Consider the following 6,000-nt stretch of genomic DNA (forward strand, 5'->3'; position numbering starts at 1 on the left):
CGCTTCGCTTCAAATCCTCTGTCCCCCTCTCTCTGCCCCTCCCCAAAATAAATAAATATTAAAAAAGAAAAAGAAAAAATTAACTAACTTAGCCAAAGACATGTGGTCAGTGATGAAGCTGGATTTCCAGACTCTAAAGCCCCTGTTTTTTTTCCTTTCTCTGCCTCCTCTCTAGCCCATCCACACCTCAGGAAAACTGATAGGCACACTGTATGTTTTATAAGTAGTGCAAGCCAGGGACAGAAGGGCAGACCCTTCAGACCCTGAACTTAGAGGTCCTATTTTAAAATCACTCGTTTCTGGGGCGCCTGGGTGGCTCAGTTGGTTGAGCGTCCGACCTCGGCTCAGGTCATGATCTCACAGTTGGTGAGTTCGAGCCCTATGTCGGGCTCTGTGCTGACAGCTCGGAGCCTGGAGCCTGCTTCCGATTCTGTCTCCCTCTCTCTCTGCTCCTTCCCTGCTCGCACGCTGTCTCTCTCTCAAAAATAAATAAAGATTAAACAAAAATTTTTAAATCACTCATTTTTCCTGTTAGTAGTGGGGTCACTTGTGTGGTTGATGTAAGTGGTTTTCTAGAGCTTTACAAAACAGCCGAGGGTAGGAATTCTCCCTTGACCCTGACCCTGGTCTTCTGTCAACCGTTTGTTGATAAAGAGGCTGCTGTGTTTCACTTCCTCCTCCAAAGCTGGGCACCTGATCTCCAGAGGGTGGGGTGTGTGTTAGAACTCTTGGCTGCTACTAAAGATTCATTTAAGCTGGTCTGAGTGAAATAAGGACACAGAGAAGCGTGCTGATTTCCACAGACATGGAAATAAAGACCCCAAGGGAAAGGACAGAACGAGTCCTCAGGTACAGCTTAGGACTGGAGGCTCAAAACACCACAAAGACCCTCCCCATTTCACCAAACTCCTTTCTGTGTGGGGTTCATGCTCTTTCCTCAGCTGGTCCAGTTTGTGATGTAGAAAATACGTCTGCCAGCCGCTCTCTAGTTACACAATCCAGTCATCCGGAGAGACTCAGAATCTCAGTCCTGGTGCCAAATTCGTGGGAATGTGATGCCAACTCAGTGGTTTGGGTCACGTGAGTGGAAACGTGGTAGATGGACAAGGCCTCCACAATTTCTGCTACTGTAACCATGTGTATGGGGGAGGGGTGGAAGTAAAGATTTTCTCGAGAAAGAGAGGGGGGGTGGAGTGTGCTCTGTACAGCCAACATAACAGAGGTCCATGACCAGTGCATCCATCACCCATGAGGCCTTAAGAAAGTTTGCTCTGGGGGCACCTGGGTGGCTCAGTCAGTTAAGCGTCTGACTTCAGCTCAGGTCACATCTCACAGTTCCTGGGTTCGAGCCCCACGTTGGGCTCTGGGCTGACAGCTCAGAGCCTGGAGCCCGCTTTGGATTCTGTGTCCCCCACCTCCCCCTCTCTGCCCCTCCCCTGCTTGCGCTGTCTCTCAAAAATGAATAAACATTAAAAAAAATTTTTTTAAACTTTGCTCTGGGGGTGCCTGGGTGGCTCAGTTGGTTAAGGTCTCAGTTGGTGAGTTCGAGCCCCTCACCGGACTCTGCTGTCAGCATAGAGCCTACTCCATTTCTTCTGCCCCCTCTCTCTGCACCTGCTAGAGCTCGTGCTCTCTCTCTCAAAAATAAATAAATGAACATTAAGAAAAAAAACAACTTTGCTCTGGTATCCCAACTCTTAATTTCGGCTCAGGTCATGATCCCAGGGTTGTAGGATCAAGCCCCAAGTCAGGCTCCACACTCAGTGTGGAGCCTGCTTGGGATTCTCTTTCTCCTTCTGCCCTTCTCCGCAATTCATGCTTGCTTGCTCTCAAAAAAAAAAAAAAAAAAAAATTTGGGTCGCCTGGGTGGCTCAGTCGGTTAAGCGTCCGACTTCGGCTCAGGTCATGATCTCGCCGTCCATGAGTTCGAGCCCCGCGTCGGGCTCTGTGCTGACATCTCAGAGCCTGGAGCCTGTTTCAGATTCTGTGTCTCCCTCTCTGACCCTCCCCTGTTCATGCTCTGTCTCTCCCTGTCTCATAAATAAACATTAAAAAAAAAAATTAAAAAAAAAATTTGTTTTGGGTTCATCTTATTATTCTCTTTATTTTTCTTACAACATGGTCCAAGGCTCACCTGCATCGAAATCAACACCCTCAGAGATTCTATTAGGTCAAGGACACATCAATGTGGTAGACACTATAGGTTGCCTTTCCAATATCCACTCTTCTAATTTAAAAAAAGAAATTTAATGTTTATTTATTTTTGATAAAGAGAGAGAGAGAATGCAAGTGGGAAAGGGGCAGAGAGAGAGAGAGAGAGAAAGCCACAGAATCTGAAGCAGGCTCTAGGCTCCTAGCTGTCAACACAGAGCCCAATGCTGGGCTCGAACTCACAGTCCATGAGATCATGACCTGAGCCTAAGTGAGACGCTCAACAGACTGAGCCACCCAGGTGCCCCTCTTCCCTTCTATTTTACTTACAAAATAAATTTGTTCAAGGAGGGCAGTGTGCCCAACTAAAAATACTCATATTCCCAGACTCTCTTGCAGCAACAGGTGGCCATGGTTTTGGCTAAGGAGATGTAAATTGAAGTGGCTTAGGAATTTCTGGAAATGTTTTTTGCTTTCTGGTTATAGAAATCACCTGTTTTACCTCTCACCCTTTCTTCTTCTTTCCTAGAACTCAGGTGTACCTCCTGGAAGTGCATTCCTTCATTGAGCAACTCTTTATTGAGCACCTGTTGCCCATATATTCATTCCAGGCATGGTTCTAAGTGTTGGGAATACAACAGTGAATAGAATAAACAGAAGTGGTGCTTACGTTCGGTTAAGCCTCTGACTTCAGCTCAGGTCATGATCTCATGGTTCATGGATTCAAGCCCCGTGTTGGGCTCTGTGCCGACCGCTCAGAGCTTGGAGCCTGCTTTGGATTCTGCGTTTCCCTCTCTCTCTCTCTGCCCTCCCCTGCTCGTGCTCTCTCTCTCTCTCAAAAATAAATGAACATTTTTTTAATTATATAAAAAAAGATGGGGTGCCTGGGTGGCTCAGTCGGTTAAGTGTCCGACTTCAGCCCGGGTCACGATCTCGCGGTCCGTGAGTTCGAGCCCCGCGTCAGGCTCTGGGCTGACGGCTCAGAGCCTGGAGCCTGCTTCTGATTCTGTGTCTCCCTCTCTCTCTGCCCCTCCCCCGTTCATGCTCGGTCTCTCTGTCTCAAAAATAAATAAACGTTAAAAAAAAAAATTTTTTTTTAAAGGAAAAAAAAAGAAAAACACATTGCATGTCATGTCGTGATAAGTGGGGCTGAGAAAAATAAAGCAGAGAAGGGAGATGGGGCGTTCCAGGTACTGGTTGGGGTGGGGTAGGAGGAGTTGCAGTTGTAAAGCCTTTACTAATTCTGAGCAAATTCCTGGTGGTAAGGAAGTGGACTCCAGGAGAGGAAAAGCAAATGCAGACTTCGTAGGTGGGAATGTGTCAGGCTTATTCAAGGAGCAGCGGCCATATTGTAACCCTGAGGCAACAGGCACAGCATGTAAAGGCCAAGGGAGTGGGGAGACGTGGAGAACCAAGGTCCTGATGGAGTTTGGGCTGCTGCACCAGCCTGGATCTGTCCACTTCTGGACTTATAATGGTAGGAGACAGGGGCGTCTGGCTGGCTTAGTCGGTGGAACATGTGATTCTTGATCCTGGGGTTGTAAGTTTGAGCCCCATGTTGAATGTAGAGATTACTTAAAAATAAAATCTTTATAATTTTTTTATTGTTTATTTAATTTTGAGAAAGAGAAAGAGACAGAGCACGAGCGGGGGAGGGACAGAGAGGAGGGAGACACAGAATCTGAAGCAGGCTCCAGGCTCCGAGCTGTCAGCACAGAGCCTGACATGGAGTTTGAACTCACAAACTGTGAGATTGTGACCTGAGCTGAAGTCCAAGGCCTAACTGATTGAGCCACCCAGGCACCCCTAAAAATAAAATCTTAAAAAAAAAAAAAAAAAAGAAGAAGAAGAATGGTGGCAGACAAATCCCTACAGGTTTAAACCAGTATTAGGGGGATTTGCCAGAAATCTCCATTTAAAATGAGCACCTCCAGGTGGTTACAGGGAACATTCACTAAAGTGAGAAAATCTCCCGTTCAGCTATTTGCAATTCCAAGTCCTGGTCACCATGGGGCCTGCCCTTCAACATGTACCAGCACTGGGGCCGTCGCCTGTGTAGACGCCAGGACCACACTCAAGGATGATAGAGGCAGAGGGAGGGCACAAAACCACTAAGCCACTCCAGGGCCCCTTGGAGCCCCTGGAGACCCTGTACTCAGTCACAAGTGCTACATTCTTTGGACTAGAAAACCAGAGTGATTATTTGTTCACATTCAAAGCTCCCACTTGACAATAAAGAAAAGTAGACCCAGAAAAGGAGAGTGATTTCCCAAAGTCACACAAATGGTTAGCAGGTGACATGGGCCTAGAAGGCATAAGGATTTCGTAGTCTGACACACTGTTTCTGTTTCTGTTGTGTGTTGATTTTATTTTTTTTATGTTTATTTATTTTTAAATATTTATTTATTTTTGAGAGAGAGACAGGGACAGAATGCAAGCAGGACAGGGGCAGAGAGAGAGGGAAACACAGGATCTGAAGCAGGCTCCAGGCTCCAAGTTGTCAGCACAGAGCCCGTCATGGGGCTCAAACTCACAGACCTCGAGAACATGACCCAGACGCTTAACTGACTGAGCCATCCAGACACCCAGGCACGATTTTATTTTTATTTTTGAAATTATTTTATACTCACGGAACCGTTGTAAGAATTGTACCAAGAAACCCATCTACTCTTTTTTTTTTCTTTTTAAGATTTTATTTTTAAGTAATCTCTATACCCAATGTGGGACTTGAACTCACAACTCTGAGATCATGAGTCTCAATGACTGAGCCAGCCGGATGCCCCAAGAACACCCATATACTCCTCATCTAGACACTGTGTTCAAGTTTTGCCATGTGTTCAAGTTTTGCCAACTGTCCCAAGAATTACCTTTATAGCAACAGAATTCTAACCCAGGACCACGTGTTTCACTTAGTTATCATGTCTCTTTGGTCTACTATCTAGAAGAATTTCTTAGTCTGGTTTTTTAATTAAGCTTTTTTTCTTTTTCTTTTTTTTTTTTTTTCAACGTTTTTTATTTATTTTTGGGACAGAGAGAGACAGAGCATGAACGGGGGAGGGGCAGAGAGAGAGGGAGACACAGAATCGGAAACAGGCTCCAGGCTCCGAGCCATCAGCCCAGAGCCTGACGCGGGGCTCGAACTCACAGACCGCGAGATCGTGACCTGGCTGAAGTCGGACGCTTAACCGACTGCGCCACCCAGGCGCCCCTTTTTCTTTTTCTTTTAAGTAACTCTACACCTAACATGGGGCTTGAACTCACGACCCGACCCGGAGATCAAGGGGTGCATGCCCCACTGAATGAACCAGCTGGGTGCCACCCTTAGCCTATTCTTGACCTTTGCCCCTTTCACATTCTTCGGTATTACAGGCATTAATTACAGCTATTAATTTGTGGACTGTCCCTCTATTAAGGTTTAGTTTCGTCATGATTAGATTCAGGTGATGCACAGAAGTGAGGCGGTGGCCTTCTTACCGTATCCCATCAGGTGGCACTTGATGACAGTGTTTGGTTCGATTACTGGTGACATTAACTTTGATCATTCATTAAGGCAGTGTCTGTCAGGCTTGTAGCTTCTCCTTGTCCCTTTGTAATTAATAAGCATTTGGGGAGGAGATACTGTGAACTATGTAAATATCCCACTTTTCTACCTTTCACCGCTAGTTTTAACGTCCGTTGATGTTTCCTGCTTGAATTAATTACTGCTATCTGGTTGCCAAATGGTGGCATTATTTCTTCTGCAGTTGTTAGTCGACATTAACGTGAGAAACCCTTTTCTCTTCTTATTTGTTTGCTTGTTTATATCAATGTGGACTCTTGGATTCCTGTTTTATTTCATGGGTTATAATC

The sequence above is a fragment of the Panthera leo genome, chromosome A3, assembly GCF_018350215.1.
Source record: "Panthera leo isolate Ple1 chromosome A3, P.leo_Ple1_pat1.1, whole genome shotgun sequence".
In the NCBI taxonomy this organism is placed as follows: Eukaryota; Metazoa; Chordata; class Mammalia; order Carnivora; family Felidae; genus Panthera; species Panthera leo.